The following is an 18,123-nucleotide window of genomic DNA, read 5'->3' as shown; positions in this document are numbered from 1 at the left end:
TGAAGTGTGCTTTGTGTGTACAGACACACAGAAAACACTGAAAAACACAACAAGAAGGACTGTAATACACATGTATCAGACACGCTCCCCTTGCTATAATGATGACAACAGTTTTTAGATGTAAAAAACACTTTTTTTATTTTTTTCACACACAAAATCAATAGTTATACTGATTGTAGCATCCCCAGGACAGTCTCCAGCTTAGAATTTCCCATATTACTGGAGATATCGTGATGGAGTTTTTTCACTTCAGTCAAAATATTCACGTGTATGCTGTTTTCAACACACAGATGCATTACATCTACAAACAGAGCATACAATGAGAGCACATGATACACTTTTGATGTTTGTTTCATTTCTGAGATAATGTTACAGAATGTTTCGGAAAATGAAGATTCCAGGACCACTTTAAATGTTTCGTTTACAATCGTTTCCCAATGACCCGGAATAGTACTGCCAGAACGAACGATATCCAAAATGTCTTCCAGTTTACAAACTTCGGCCATTCTTTTTACACAGGGGTCACTACTCGTTCTGTTTTCAATCGTCCCCATCACCACACTTATTAAAAGGGTAATGACTACATTATGATCAATATATACAGAGCGTTTTGCATAGTAGTTTCCCATTTTTATTTTACTTAAAGAAAAAAGTCACTGCATTGAACAAGTCCCTGGCTTCTTCTCCATCCGACTGCTGTTTGTTAGTCTTCTTCTTCTCCATCCAACTCTGTATGGATATTTCAAGTCTCTCCTTGAGGCATCTGCATTTTACAAGCTTGTGCAGAAAAGCTTCCGAAGCGCGTCCTATCCTCAGTTTATCCTCGCAAATGCCTTTTTCAATAAGACTCTGGTCAATCACTGCAACGAAGTCGGCGAGCCAAAGTCTTTTCATTAACGCTTTGTAATTGTTTCTGAAGAAGAAATCGGGCATGTCATTCCGACAATCGTGTTACCTCTGGTCGGGGTTACTGCGTCGGCATTCTTTGCAGATTTCTTTTCTGTACCGATACATCACCATCTCCAGAATATAAAACAACTCCGCTTTCACTGTGTCCCTAAACTGAGACTTCTTGACCCGAGGAGTAGCATCAGCAGCAGTAGTACTGCAAGATTCGGGTGTCCCACATGGTGGTGTTGCTGGTGGACTCTGTTCCTGACTGCAACTCGCGGGGGGAGTCTTGGCTTTTCTCTGCTCCATGGCTAGTTTACAACGGTCGTCTTAGTGAGGTCCTTCGTTTTAGATGATTTGCTGAGTGGAGGGTGGGGCTCATTGCGTTGAACGGGGGAGTCAATTATAGAATTGAGAGTTTTTAGAAAAAAAGTTCTTTAAGCGTTGTAGCTTTTTCATCTCATCTCCAGCAATAGGTCATCATTTAAGAACAAGTAATAGTTTTGTCAAGATTCTACAGAAAAAAGTCAGAAAAGTATAGAATGTCAGAAATATGGAAAAGTCATTGTGTACAAATAGTATGTTGAAAATCAAAAAAGAAAACTCAATTCAATACAATTTAATGAATAGTTTACCCTGTTCTAAAGTTTTGCACCCTTAAAGAAAAACCCCTTCCTTACCAAGCACTTCATATTATACCCTTTGTTAAGTGTTGCGTACATCAGGGTGTATCTCAAAGTATCTTGGTAACATAAAATAACTAAAATATGTAAGTTTATCAGAAAATAAAAAACCTTGTTTATCTGAACAAGTGTTGCATACACCAAAGTGTGTCTAAAAGTATCTTAGTAACACAAGAAAAAAGAGAAGAAAGCGTTGATGTTAACAAAAACTGGATTGTTCCACTGAAATAATTAATAAATAATTTCAAAAAGTGCTCTTAAAAAGAACAAATGTATTCAGATAAAAGTATTTTGTTAGACTATTAAGTCCACGATGATTACATTTAACCCCTAACCCATTTGTAGTATATGTTTGTTTTCCTAATAAAGCCAGAGTCACCTGAAATAATTTTGCCATGGCTGTAATGAAGGACTGAGCGTTGATTCTGTTTGTTTTTTATACATCTTTGATTTCGTCTGCATCAACCCAGCTGTTGAATTTTTCGGGCCAATTATGCCAAGATACAAACATTTGTTTTTTCCCTCTCACCACACGCCTTTTTAGAATTGTCTCGACTTGAAAAGCCTTGTCATTGGTTATCTTCACTTTTTGTAACTCTTTCTCATAAAAAGTCCCCTTGATCTCTTCTCCATCATAATCTTTGAGCTTGTAAACAGGTGGCTGCCGAGGTAAGCCTTCAGACACCGTAAATAATTCGTCCGTATAACTCTGCTCATATTTTTTTTAGAATACTCCTCTCAATTTGGATATCCTTACAAGCTCCCCCTCCTTAAAGTTCATTTTGACAGCAGCTTTTTTACGAAGACTGGAGGGGTTATATCAAGCGGCAAACTCTGGGGAATAGCCGGGAAGCCAATACGGAAGCGCCACACACTGCAGTTCATATATTGGCCGATAGGCGATGGCTGCAGAAAGGAGCAATTTCCATAGACCCCCATGTTAAAATGCCCAACTTTACAGCAGAAAAAAACATGTTTCTGTCCCTGGCTCCATACATTTTTATTATCGATATAGTTAGATTCCACCTTCATGATTATGGATCTGTGAGTGAATTGTTTTCTAACACGACCCTTTTATTTATATTAGGTCTTAAAGTTTGTGCATCAATTAGGGCGTGGTCACATTGAATGACGGCTCTGTCAAGTGCCTGCCGCTGTTAGCTTCTTGTCTCTCTGCTAGCTGCTCCGTGAAGCTAGCTACAGGGACTCTGCCTGCTCAGCTCATCCAGGAAACACAACCTGTAGCCGGCCGTGGTTGTTTGTTCTTCATGCTTATATATCGGACTATTGTGACTCGCTCTGCGGTTAAAACAGACGGTGCATGAATGCGGTAAGTAAAATTTGAGTGCTTTATTTATGTGTTAATGATTTTAATCAGCTACGTAATGAATGGTAAGGCTTGAGTTAGCATGTAAGCTAGTGGTAGATACATCGGTGCTAACGATGCTAATCGTAGCCTCCAAGTTAAAATCATAGACTGTATATATAAAGGTTAAAACGAAATAGACAAGTGTTAAGCGTTAAGTGGGATAATACTGTTGAACAAACGGCTTCTGTTTGAGGTTATAAAATAAGGTTACATCCTTATAACTTAGAGATATTTTATTATGTAGGTAGAACTGTATGCATCTAAGGTTAATTTAAATTGGCTATGCTCAAGTATGTAGACAAGCTAATGTCGAAGTAGTGTATGTGAAATCAACCTCACAATAAGATGTGTGTATATTACAATTATTAATGTCATATTTCAAGATGATTACTTAGATATTACAATATGGTTGGTTGAGCTGGAGTTCATTATTGAGCTTACACGTTAACATCACAGTCATCTGAAGAACGAACCCAAACCTTATTGTTTTTATTAATTGCATTACCAAATGGGTATCAAATAAACAGTAAGCATTGGTAACACAACTTCCAAAGTTACAGTAAAATAAAAAGGACCCTGACATGGACAATACACAATCCAACATGTTCAACGGAAGAGAATCAGTTATATTGTTTGTACACATGGTACTTTACATATATATATATATGTTTGTTTAAGGTGTCCAGGTGATGCAGACAGGCCGGACCAGAGAGTGAGAGACAGAACTGGACTCCTGACAGCAGTGAACTTCAGCTCAGGTACAAAGACTCTTTTTTCATACTGTACAAAGAATCAAGAAAGATATTGGTTTAAATGAATGAAGTATTGACTTGAATACATTGATATACATTCCATTAAACAATACTACATAGTAGATCACCTACACATCAGTTAAGTTGAGGGTTTATTCCATGCAAAAAGTTACATTTAGATATTTAGCAATATGACTTTGTCAGCTTTCTAATTTAATGTATTGAAGGCAAATATATTTAACACAGTGAGTACTGCTACTATTTATCTCTCAATATTGTCTGTAAAAAACGTGGTAAAAGTTATTCTTTCAGTGAGACAACAGAGCAAGCTTCTACAGTTGCACTACGTTTTGATAACAGTTAAATATTATTTTGATAATAACATATATTTCAATGTTGATGAATTTCATACTGTTCATTCATAATCTGATTGTCTTTGTAGCTCACTGTTGAAATAAAAAAAACATTACAATTACAAAATGATTATATCTACAGCCCCTAAACACACAAACACACCGCTTTCATAAATAACACACTTGTTCTGCAATAATATGTTTTATGTTTCCTATCATTTTTGTTAGGAAAGGACATGCCTGAAAGACACGACATTTTCTCATTCTCTGAGGGTCAAGAAGAACATCCAAGAGGAACATTAAAAGCTGATGTTATGAGATGTTAAGACCAGTACAGGACATTCACTATAAACAACTTTTATTGTAAAAACAGTCAGCTGATCGAATGCAGCTATTTCTACATCTACACTCCATCCGCTGATTATTTCTATTTGCCTCACTTTATGAGCTTCACATCACTTGTGCCTTGTACCACAGAGTTTGCAACGTCACAAATAAATGGGGCCAATCTTCAGTCAGATGTGAATGTGTAATCTAACATGTTCAGTAAGAATAATGGAAAAAAGGAGTGCAAATACAAATACAGTTTATTGAAATGTGAACCAAAAGTTAATCAAATGTTTTAAATAAAAAGCACATATGGACAGAAGGTGTAAACCTATTAAATGTATAAGTAAACACATTTAGTCAAATAAAGTGACAGACTAGGCCTGTGCAGTTGGTATCAGCTTTGCCCAGCATGGGCTCCTTCATCAGGCCTGGTCCTCCTCGCAGAGGAAAGACCCTCAGTCCTCTCCAAACCAACAGACAGGACGTCCATCACACGGAGGTTTCTCCCTGAAGTCTCTGCAGCCCTCTGGACACCACGCTGTCTCAATCCGTCCACACTGAATATGAGTCTTTTGAATTGTTTGTCTAAAGTCAAGGATCTAGAACTGGTACTTATTTTTAATGATACAGTCTGGTTATTATGCTGTTGGCCTCACAGGTAAGAGCACTAACTAGCTACCATCACATGTACCTTAGCTTGACTTAAATGTATTAAACGTATGGTTAAGTGATATCAAAATATAAATAACTAATGTCATGCAAATATATTAATATTTGCTTTATTCCAGAGTTGAATTTAGCACAATTGCATACAAACGTTAAGGGGTTTTAAGATTCTGAAGTATTATGCTAAAAACTCAATAACTTAGATTATTATTTATAGTTTTGCTGAATAGTTTCATGGCCGTTTACCTTAGAAACGTAAAATGTGACGGCAGTGTGCAGATGGGGAGCATGTTAGCTTAGCTTGGTAGCTTCAGCTAGCTCTGGAACTTCCAGCTGGGTGGCAGCAGGTCCCGCCTCGGCTCCACCTCTTTGCCCTTATTTGGAGCAGACTGGAGAAGGCGGGAGTTGAACTCTGACGTCACTGTTGAGCCGTTAGTGGCCGACTCCGCCTACTAAGGGCTTCACGGCAACTCTGCAGAATCCTATGGGTGACGTCACGGACCCTACGTCCATTTATATATACAGTCTATGGGTTATATAGATTCCGAAACACTTGAGCCTCATTTTCCTTGGTTACCTGCAGTGGGTTCATTTTAATACTTCGGTGATAACTATTATTGTAACTTTCAAGTAGTTCGGGTAAGACGTCTATATATCTATGAGTGTTTTTAGCTGTAAAATACCTCCACATTTTAGTTTTCAGCGTACGGGAGTGAACGCTGGCACGACTGGCTGCCGCTGCTCTCTGGAACTACGGAGTATTACTCCAATTATCTCGTTTCTTTGTCACTATTTTTACTGTTTTCTCAGCAATTAGAACAGCAGCCTACGTTCCCGACAATATCAGTGACTTGATCCCTTGTTTTAACTTGCAATCATGTGTGTTTTGGACTACCGATTTACCGGCTTCCTACCTGGCTAGCTCCCCTGCCTCGCCTAGCCACCGCTGCTATCATACCGGGACCTGTATCTGGTAGCTTCACCATCCAGGTAACGATGTGGATCAACAGGCTGCTGGTATGGAGTATCCTCGCATGGATTATATCCTTCATAGTCCATCCAGTAACACCGATACTTCAATACTCAGCCGTCAAACTTTTCCAACTGCGATTCCACCTGTCAGAGCCCCCACCGACATTGCATCACCTGGACATCGCTCATCATGCTCGTCGGAAATACATCCACCGCGGATCCCGTCGGAGCTTCAACTTCGATGACACAAAACCAATTCCATCCTTCTGTTCCTCAAATCCTCGTCCCGCAAGAAGATCCACCAGACGGTCTATTGACCACAGCTCGCTAGCAAACCTGGCCAGGTGTGCTAGTGCTGGCGTCAAACATGACAGATATGATCTCGCCATCGGACTATTCAATATCCGCTCGCTCAACAACAAGGGACTTCTACTTCATGATCTACTGGAAGATCATAAGTTTGATTTTATATGTCTGACTGAGACGTGGCAACAGCCCAATGACTTTACACAGCTTAATCAAACTATCCCACCTGGTTTTGTTTACACCAGCAAATCCCGTCCCTCTGGCAGGGGCGGTGGTCTCGCGATACTTTACAACGAGAAGTGGAAAGTATCTCCACTGACAGTTCCTGTGAATACTTCCTTTGAGTCCATTGCTCTGCAAATCAATGGGCCAATTCCAACAATTCTTGCCACTGTCTCTCGTCCACCCAAGGCCAATAAGGACTTTTTAAATGAAGTATCTGCTTTTTTTACTTCCCTATCTTCTCTCTCCCCTAATATAATAGTGATAGGTGATTTTAATATTCACATGGACAATGTCAACAATAGTCTCACAAAGGACTTTACATCATGCCTGGACAGTTTTGGACTACAGCAATATATTGACTTTCCCACACACTCCAAAGGACATATACTTGATCTGATCTGCTGTTCTGGTGTAACTCCTCTGAACTGCTCTGCATTCGATTTGCCCATTTCTGACCACAAGTTTGTAACCTTCAATGTCAAGTTAAAGGGATAGTGGAAATCCGCGAATTTTGGGTTTAACTTATGTATTTTTATTAAAAATAAGCATAATAAACCATTTTTTTTTTATTTCATGCACCTAGTTTCATTTTATTTTCAATTTTACTGCTCCCGACCACGCCCTCTCAATGAAACAAAATACTTCGGGAATCTTCGGGTGATGACGAAAACAAAGGAAGACGGGCACAAACATTGGACGAGGCACGAGTATTTTATTATGTTTTCTGGCTGATTTAATGCATCATTAGCCTGTACCATTGTGTACAACGCCATTTATTGCCTGTCGATTAGGCGACCGGAGGCCTCGTCATCCGATAATCCGGTACACAGTGTCGAATGTGTACACTACAGTCATCATATAGACATGATAGACTAACAGTACTGTGAGTACAGCCTACACTTGACAGGCAGCCTGGCTAGCCTAGGATTAGGACCATACTACGTCAAAAGACCGATTGGCTCTAGCTGTATATCATGCTAGTATACAATTCATTTAAATGTATTCATGTAATTAATGCCCATAAGGCTGTTACATATACAATAATAAATGTGACAAGATAATTTATGTGAACCTGACCCTGGTATGTTATGAAATATACCCTACAAGCAGTCATCCTCGGGCATAGCCATAGGCCTACAGTGCATGCATGCCAACTTTTGCAATATATAATATAGCGCCTAGCGTGAGCTATGCTTAGGGACCTACCAGTCAAGATTATTTGTGCGTAGGGGTGCATCATCTGGCGCCTGGTCCTGGTCATCCTCGCCATTGCCCATGCCGTGAACTAACTCCATCACCTCGGGCTCGAACAAATAAGGACGTAATGGTCCATCGTCTGGCTCAATATTCTCACCATCGTCGCTTACTGAACCGGATTCAGATTCAGTTCCTAAAACTACATTTTCGCAGGAAAGCCGAGAGGATGTTTCTGACTCGCTATCATCACTGGATACCTCGTACAATCCTTCTTCTTTGTCTGGTATATTTGCCCTTCCACGTTCATTCTGCATAGACGCCACGGTTTGTTATTGTTTCGTCTTCCTGAGTTTTCCTCACTTCCGGTTTGGCTGACTCGATCATTTCGTTTCTAAAAAAGTTCGGGGAAGCTGCAATAAAGTGCTTCTAACATGCGTAAGGCAATTATTATATTTTTTTAATCAGGTGTGATTGTTTTGGTACGTAATTATGCTTGTATATAAGTTAAAACGAAACTATTTGGGGTTCAATTTCCACTATCCCTTTAACATTACCCAAAGCAAATATGTCACGTTCCATCTCATTCCGTAATATCAAGAATATTAACACGTCTGCTTTTTCTAATGGAATTAACAACCTCCCCTGCAAAGACTGCCTATCAACCACAGATGAGCTGGTCTCCCATTACAATGACGGACTCCAGAACCTTTTAAACATACATGCACCTCTGAAAACCCGGTCTGTCTCTTTCACCCGCTCTGCCCCCTGGTATACACCTGAGCTACGCCAGCTCAAAGCTAAAGGTCGTCGTCTTGAACGCCTGTACACCAAAACTGGCCTTGTAGTCCATAAGGACATGTACAACAGCCACATACTCGCCTACAAGGATGCTCTTTCCTCTGCTAAATCAGCATACTATGCCAAATTAATTAGGTTAGGTGAAGGAAACACCAGAACTCTGTTCTCTACAGTCAACAGCATTCTGCAGCCACCGGCCTCTCTTGCACCCCACCTGTACTCAACCTCTCAATGTAACACCTTCATGACCTTTTTCAATGCCAAAATCAAAAATATTCACCAGCAACTGACCTCCTCCAGCTATACATCACTTCACTCAACTCCGTATGCTCCCCTCTCCTCCCCACTATCCAGCTTCGAACTTCCCACTGTCGCTGAAATATCAAATCTCATTTGGAAATCAAAATCATCCACCTGCCAGCTTGACCCCCTTCCTACCCACCTAGTTAAAGCATGTCTACCTTCTCTCTCCGCTTTAATTACCGACATAATTCACTCCTCCCTTACCTCTGGTCTCGTCCCCTCATCCCTCAAAACAGGTGCAATAACCCCTATTCTCAAGAAACCTGGTGCGGACCCCAACAACATGAATAATTTCCGCCCAATTTCAAATTTACCATTTGTCTCCAAGATACTCGAAAAAACAGTTGCAGCCCAAGTCCATACTCATCTGAACAACAATAATCTTTTTGAAGAATTTCAGTCTGGCTTCCGCTCCTCACACAGTACAGAGACGGCCATGGTTAAAATCACAAACGACCTCCTAGTAGCAGCTGACTCTGGGCTCTTATCCATACTCATCCTCCTTGACCTGACTGCAGCCTTTGACACCATCTCACACCAAATCCTCCTTGACAGATTATCTTCCATTGGTATCACTGACACATCCCACACCTGGTTTAGATCTTTCCTCTCCGGCCGTACTCACTTTGTCCAACTCAAACACTTCAAATCACAGTCCCATCCAGTCTTCACTGGTGTTCCTCAGGGTTCTGTCTTGGGCCCCCTCCTATTTATCATCTACCTCCTACCTCTCGGCCATATCTTCAGAAAATACACAATCCAATTTCACTGCTACGCGGATGACACCCAGCTCTATTTTTCCACCAAACCCACCTCCACTCTCCCCGCCACTGCCCTTTCCGACTGCTTACTGGAAATCAAATCCTGGTTCTCATCCAACTTCTTAAAACTCAACAGTGATAAAACCGAGTTTCTCCTAGTTGGCTCCAAGTCCACTCTGACTAAAACTGACAAATTCTTCCTCACTATTGACAATTCCACAGTCTCACCCTCCCCCCAAGTTAAGAGTCTGGGTGTCATCCTTGACAGCACCTTATCATTTGAAGCTCACATCAACAACATCACTCGATCTGCCTACTTCCACCTCCGCAATATTAACCGCCTCCGCCCGTTACTCACACCCAACAGCACCGCCATCCTCGTCCACGCCCTTGTTACGTCCCGTATCGATTATTGCAACTCCATCCTCTCTGGTCTTCCTCAGAAATCCCTACGTAAGCTCCAACAGGTCCAAAACTCAGCCGCCCGTATCATCACCAGAACTCCTTTCATTAATCATATCACTCCGGTTCTCCAACAACTCCATTGGCTCCCCGTTAAGCAGCGCATAGACTTCAAAGTGCTGCTCCTCACCTTCAAGGCCCTTCACACTCTTGCACCTCCATATCTCTCTGAGCTCCTTTACATCTACACTCCCTCTCGTACTCTCCGATCCTCCTCTGCCTTCCAACTCATTGTACCTTCTGCCCGCCTGATCACCATGGGGTCACGAGCCTTCAGCCACTCTGCCCCCCGTCTCTGGAACTCTCTCCCACAAGACATCCGCAATATGGACTCACTCCCAACCTTCAAATCCAGCCTGAAAACACACCTTTTTAAACTGGCATATTCCATTTCTTAATCTCTGCTAAACTGATTGTTGTTTTTAATTTGTTAAGTCTTGTATTACTGTGTGCTCTTCTTTAATTATGCTCTGTAAGGTGTCCTTGAGAGTTTTGAAAGGCGCCCATAAATAAAATGCATTATTATTATTATTATTACGGTTAAATCTCTCTACCACACATGCCTTCATATCACTGGCGGTTGCATAATGTTGTATACCTCTTTTCTTCAATAAGTTTTGAAAAACTTTATTAAAGAATTCTTTCCCCGCATCTGTTTGTAACTTTTTAGGGATCTCACTGTGTGTTAAAATTGTATCAAAGGCTTTGACAACCTCAATACCCGTCTTTTTCTTTAATGATTGAGCATAGGCTTTTTTTCGAAAATACATCTATGACTGTTAACAAATAATTAAAACCATCATTATATTCGGACAGCGACTGCATATCGCAGAGATCTGCTTGAAATTGCTGCAGCGGTCTGAGTACGAAAACTCTGTTTCTTACAAAATGCACCCTAGCCGGCTTGTGCAAAGTATATGCGTCCTGCTCAGATAAATATTCTCTGACTTTCTCTACATTTACTTGTTTACCCATTTCATTCTGTACAGCTCTATGGAGTTTATCCACACCTCCTACACTCCCTGGATTAGATGGAGTGTAATACACCCTATGCATAACACGTTTCTCAGACATGTTTCCTGTTACAGCCCGATGAGGTAATGAGTACAACAGTTTTTCTTACAATGCATTTTACTGATATGTATATACAACATTTCTCCAAGCAGAGAATAATAAAAGGAAGGACACACTATATCAAGTCAAATTAAAATAAAACATACTTTAACAAAAAAGTATCAAAAATAAATAAAAACTCTTCCTAATGCTGCCAGAAGGCCCAAGCTGCTCTTGTAATCTTCAGTTGGGTCTCGTCGTTCTCTACAAGCTGTTCGTATAGCTTCTCGATTTTAGCCTCAAAGAGTCTGGTGTTTCTGAGGTTGTGCAGAAGCGCCTCGGTAGCTCCAAAGACTCTCCTCTCCGACACATGAAGGTGGTTCTGGTGCATGGCTGGAATGAAACGAACGGTCCATAGTCTCTTTACCACTTCATCATAGTTTCGATCCAGATAGTATTCACCGGTAGGGAATAAACACTCGTGCTGCATCTGACTGGGGTGATCGACTTGACACCCGTTACATGTTTCCTTTCTGTAAAGGTATACGACTCTATCCAACAGATGAACTACAACTGCTTTTACCGTATTCAGGTATGCCGATGTCCTAGCACGTTCTGTAGCATCACCCTCGGGAGCACAAGGAAAGCATGGTGAATCAATGCCTACTGCTGTTGATTCCTCTGGAGAGTCGTGAGTAGATGGAGGTTGAGGCATATCCAGCCACCCCGTGATATCAATACCAGCCATAGCGCTGTCCAGATCTGGTGTCCAAATTGTAGGTGAGGATGGAGGTCCTCCAGACGTTTGCTCCAGGCTGCAGATCGTGGGGAGAGACTTGGTTTTTCTCAGATCCATGGTTGCTGCTCTCTAAAATGTCCTTGAAGGGTTCTCATTTTTAAATGATCTGGTGAGGAAAGGTGGGGGCTTGTTATGTTGAGTGGTAGGCGGAGCCCATTGGAGAAAAGTCAGAGTCTTTTGCAGTCAAACTATGTAGCTTTTAAAACTCAGTGATGCATAATACAGAAAACTCCTTTTTATTTGAGGGCTTCAACATGTATTTTGTACTTAGAAGGATACTTCATTAAAAGCTTCTAAATAATTACAATCTAGGGCTGTTATATAATAGAAAAAACAACAGATGCATAGAGGTTCTTTAACACACATCAAGCAGCATTAACTAACTACATGATATTATAACATAAAAAAATAAAAGTACTTACCAAAAATCTGTGCCTGATGGGGGAAAAGCAAAGAGAGGCTGTCTAGATGGTTCGGATCTTCTGGCTTTTATTTAGCCAACCTCTAACGGGAGAGGGGTGAGGGGCGGGGAAAGTGTGTGTGTGTGTGTGTTCCCCCCTTCCCTCTGCCACCATATGGTCTCTCCCCTCATGTCCTGACTTGTCTCAGACTGTTCGCAAAAACAGAGAGGCTGACTTTTTTTAAATATATGTTTTTTTAGATGCTTTACTTTGATTAATTTCATGTTATTTGCAAGTATTTGTAAGTTACATTCAATACTGTATACAGGATTAGGGGCACAGGAAGTGGTTAGGAGGCGGGACATATATCCTATGCATACTAATTGATTGAAACAACGGAATTTGATTTTTCTCATTTTTTTTATTTAATTTAATTTAATTTTGTAAACCGGAAGCGGGGGCGGGACATCCGCCGGAAGTGGGGGCGGGACATCCAGTCAAACGGGGTGGGACTTCGGGTCGAAAGGGCGGGACTTCCGGTCAAAAGGGGCGGGCGACCTGTCACATTACATGCATACTAATGTGATGAAAGTGGCATTTGTATAACTACTGACAGCTAGCAAGCATAGACAGTAGGCTTGTTTGAGACAAGCAAGACCTGCGCAGACCTGCGCAGTTGCGATCATGATGGTTAGTCATTTTGTCCGACTTGCTCTGGAGGCTCGCCCACATGAGACTTTGAAATCTCGCGGGACAAAGACGGCCGCAGCCTTGAGAGCGAGGCGAGGCGAGTTGGCGCAGTTGCTCTCCACGAGCTGCGGAAGCTAAATGCTTGATGGGAAACGGCTCGCTGGTATCTCGAGCTGAGCGCTCATTGGTGGTTTTTACCACGTGCTGCTGATGAAACTCTCCAATTGGCTGGCAAAAGTTTGTTGTTGTTTTGTGTCAGTTTTACGTCGCCACATCCATTCCCATTTTTCATCATTGTTCCACAATGTTTATCATCATGAAATTAATATCTATATATTTTATACTATACTGCTTACCGTTTTCATACTTTATATATCTTAGCATATTCATACACACTGTTCATACTGCTCACAGGCTGATATCTAGTGTATCCATACACACTGTTCATACTGCTCACAGGCTGATATCTAGTGTATTCATACCCCACTGTTTATTCATCATTCAATTCATTCTATATGTTATTCTGTAGATTGTGTACATTACTTTCCACTTCACTGCTTGTTGCACCTGGTTAGAAGCTAAACTGCATTTCGTTGTCTCAGTACCTGTAATATGTGCAATAACAATAAAGTTTCTCTTTAAGTTAAACCAAATCATTAAAATAAAATCTATTGCATCCACTTCATCTGCAATGAAAAACGCCAACTCAATTTCCGCCATTGCAAACCCAGCCAGTCAAGCCGACTCCGAGTCCGAGCTGTCCGACTTAAGACGAGCTTTTTGACACCTCACCCGGCTGCGATCGGCTACTCTCGTCTACTTTCGAGGCGAGCCGCAATGTGTCTCAAACAAGCCTAGTATATTTAGCCAGCATGGATGTAGCATGAATGCTTTGCTTTGTATGTCCGGGGCGGGACATTCATGTGGTTGGTTGTTGGTCGGGCTGCTCGCGTTGATTCCCCAAGCTCAAGACACGCCCACCGCCAAGCGGCAACGCACGCCGCCGTGTGTAGGGGCCGTTATAATCATAGATATATATAAACACTAGATGGCTCATGGGAGATTTTCCAGCGTAGCTGACCGGCCGCCATCTTGCTACAGTTAACAGTTACTCTGATTCGCGTTATGGTAGCTGTTGTAAGTTGAGTGATCTGCACAAAAATACTCTTAACTCACTGAAATCTTGACTGATTTACAAACGGTTTGGTTTATTATAAACATTATTAGCATGGCTATGATACAGGATGCTTGGACATGTTGAAATTGCAGCTTTTCTTTGTGTATGTGGTTGTATTTATTAGCTGGCTAATAACAAGAGTCTGTCAGTGAGACCTAGTATTACAAAGTTGACCCAGCAACTTTACACCAGTGGGAGAGGCAGAACTGCTCTTTCTTTTCAACACAACTTAAGTTACACATGATTTCTTCCAAGTGGTTTGGCTTGTTAAAAACATCTTGCATTATGATACAGAAATGTGCTGGCTTTGTGTTTACAGAAGTACCTGACTATGCCGGACTTTTGTGCAGCCTACGGATGCTCTAATCACCGCAGTCTGGAAACAAGAACCCGTGGGATCACCTTTCACGTGTAAGATATGACAATATTATGACTAAAATTAGGATAATCGTTAATTTCTTAGTGGATGTATGTACATTACAAGTCCTGCTACACAGGATCAGTGGGGCTATGTGAGATAATAGTATTGCAAGATTGTTGTTGACCCAGCCTCTTTAGAATATGTTGTTACCATTTCTTTACACAATTATTTAATGCATACATACCAAAAATATGATAATTTCGGTGTGTATTTTTGTCCTACCCTTAATGTTAAAGGAAAGAAGGGAGGAACATGTTGACAATAATTTATATATCTGGCTACCTTTCTCATGTTTTTAAGGTTTTCCAAAACCAAAGAGAAGAGGAGGCAGTGGGAACTCGCCCTAAGAAGGGACGGTTTTGTTTCCTGTGACAGGACACTGCTCTGCAGTGAGCACTTCAAGAGTGAGGAATTTGACCGGACAGGGCAGACTGTCCGGCTTAAAGATGGTGTTGTGCCAACAATATTCAACTTCCCAGCTCATCTTCAAAGGGTATGTGTATCATTGGCCAACAACAATTCAAGGTGTATAAGATTGATATATAAATATGTGATTAAATGTCACACTTTAGTTTTTCTTTCTGCAAGTTTAGGAATAAATAATGTGTTGTGTATTACAGCACATTTTAAACACTCAACATGTCTTTAATGTTTATTTTAGCCGGAAGCAACAAGAAGCACAACCACTTCAAGAAGAGCGGAAGATGAACCTCAGCCTAATGTTGTGAGTATTCTGAATGTGGCCAAGACCAGAGAGATGGTCATTGATTTCAGGAGGGTGAGGACGTCTCCCCTGTGCATTCTGGGAGAGGATGTGGCTGTTGTGGAGGACTACAAATACCTTGGAGTGCACTTAGACAATGGGCTGAACTGGAGGATCAACACTGACGCTGTGCACAAGAAGGGATATTATTAATATATTAATTTCCATATTACTATTATTTATATATTCGTATATTTTGATATTTATATATTAATGGCGAATCGCTACCACTAGGAGCATATATCGCCACCTACTATGTATTTATTAAATCTTCATGTTCCATGAGACGCAGCACTATGTTCCCCACATATGTTTATGTTTGCTCAGTCTAATAAACCCATAACATGGTTGTGAAAGAATACCAAAGCTGAGGCTGGACGATGATTGATTGTTGGTGTGCCATGTGTCACCGTGTGTCTTATTGGTTTTGTGTTATACTGTATTTTATTGTGTGCAGCTGGTCCTTATCTCCAAGACACATTTAAAACAAATAACCTTGAAGTCCCATCTCTCCCCACCTGCTCCTGCTTCCTACATCCCCTCCACACCACACCAAGTTGTTCTTCTTAATAATAATAATACATTTATTTTGGGGGGCCGCCTTTCATAACACCCCTTTCATAACACCGCCTTTCATAACACCCCTTGTTCCCTATATTGCATAGGAGCAATATAGGGAACAATTTAAACAGTGGATTTTGTGATATATCAGCCGGGGTGAGACAAGACAAACCACAAATGGACTACAGAAGGACACAAAAGGACACATGGTACAGTTTATATTATTCTTGGTCTTTTTTCAATAACATATTTCAAAGGTTCTGGATTTGTTTACAAATCTAGAAACTAAATACAAAACTAGGATGATATGAAGATCTCATGTCAAAAATAATTGTGATAAATTAGACAGAACTGGCCTGTCTGTGATCACATTTTATGTTGGTTTGGTTCTTCTGATAAAGGTGTGAATATCTAAATAATATACCAACATATGCTATTGTCATTAGTTGTGTCCCTGTTCTTAAAGTTAAGGCATTGCTAAATTAACAACTCTTGGCTTACAGAGTGGTAACATGAGACCGATTTTTATATATAAAATATAAATGTATTTTAATTTTATAATTTATTTTAAATATTAACAATATAATAAAATAAATGGAAATATATACACCGGCAAATATTTAATATAAATACCTTATGTGTGTGTGTGTGTATAGCTATTGCTTTATCTGATTAATGTTATTTTCATATGAAAGTCCATGATTATAAGTATGCAGTATCATAACTACATCTTTGATGTTTATAAGAAACCAAACCGTTTGAAAATTGGTTGAAAATTGAGCAAGCTATGGTTATTTAAATAGTAAACCATAATGTTATGAATGAGAGAACTCCCTGTAGCAAGATGGCGGCCAAGTGGCAACGTCGGTCTCCATTGGCCAGCAGCGCGGGTGAGTCATCTAATGTTTATATATATATATATATATCTATGGTTATAATGATACACTGTTGTACTACTACAGGCAGCGTACACATGACGTAGCAACATAGCAGGGAGGGGGGGCCCCGCCCTCTGCGCCCTGTTCCCACGTTACGAAATCTAAGAGGATAGCCTACAGTGGGGGCGGGGCCCCCTAAGCTCCGGGGCTCCCCCGCACCGCGGGGGGTGCGGGGGCCTCCGCTACGCCACTGGACTCAACCTGATCTCACCAGAATGCGTGACTCCACCACGACTTCTTAACACCATAATGCGTGGTGGAGTCACGAACTTTGTTACATTTACGTGTCGGCACCACGCAAACAACCCCAATGTAAAGTGAATGAGGCTCCTTTGTCGTGGTGCACACACGCATTTCTACAACGTCCCGCAGTGAGCTTTTATTCTATACAACGTTTTTTAAATCTACTTTATTGCTTGTAGTAACTCACGGGAGGCTTCTTTTATTTTATTTGTATTCATAATTATTTTTATTTTTGGTCAGAATGTAAAAATTACATTAGTTACGAATTTGTGTTCTCAAAAAACAGTGCATTGTGTGTAATGCAACTGTGATTTTTATTAAATTGGTTAGTTTTTAAGGAAAAGTAAAAGTGAAAATCATACTTTATTCAGCAGTGCTTGCTTTACTCTTTGAAAGTCATCACATGAATGCATTGTAATAAATGGTTTGGCTGCATTAAATATTACACATCTGTCGTAGTTCTTTATTTATCTACAGAGATCGGGCATCAGAATAGACCAGAAACTATTCTTTTACCGTTCTGTTTTAATTTCACAATAAAGTTAGTAGTAATATTTTGTTTTGATATTATTGTTTTTTATTAACTTCTAGACCGCTGGGTCATGTTAAGACCATCTTTTCTGTGTTGCTATGGGTTTTTTCCATCGCTTTTGTGTTACAAATATCAAAACAATAACTAAATAATATTCGTCGTAAAATAAACCGGAAACAGCAGTATATTTTATTTTGTTAACACTGTAAACTTGACAGCCTTTTAACCTATGCTTTTAACCCAAACCACCTACTGGTTAAAGCACGTTATTACACGTTTAGAGTAATTGCAATGCAGGAAGATTGTGTTGCTTTTTAATGACTGTTTAAAATGCCTTTTTCTTAATGTCTTTCATTTTTGTAAAGCACTTTTGAATGTGTTATATTTTATGAAAACATTTAAATATTAAGAGTACATACAAAATAGTGGGAAAGTAGAAGGTCAATTATATAAATATAGAATAGAAAATATCAAGAA

General features: G+C 40.3%; 1 long non-coding RNA gene across 1 annotated transcript; it reads left to right on the top strand.

Annotated features, from left to right (window-relative positions):
* Window positions 1–14,504: 14,504 nt before the first annotated feature.
* On the top strand, window positions 14,505–15,388 carry LOC139433519 (uncharacterized). The gene is made up of 3 exons (XR_011642975.1): window positions 14,505–14,599; window positions 14,910–15,102; window positions 15,271–15,388. It is a non-coding gene; the product is annotated as an uncharacterized lncRNA (long non-coding RNA).
* The last annotated feature ends 2,735 nt before the right edge of the window (window positions 15,389–18,123 follow it).

This window comes from Pseudochaenichthys georgianus, unplaced genomic scaffold, assembly GCF_902827115.2.
Source record: "Pseudochaenichthys georgianus unplaced genomic scaffold, fPseGeo1.2 scaffold_559_arrow_ctg1, whole genome shotgun sequence".
NCBI lineage: Eukaryota > Metazoa > Chordata > Actinopteri > Perciformes > Channichthyidae > Pseudochaenichthys > Pseudochaenichthys georgianus.
This window is presented reverse-complemented; position numbering and strand designations above follow the sequence as displayed.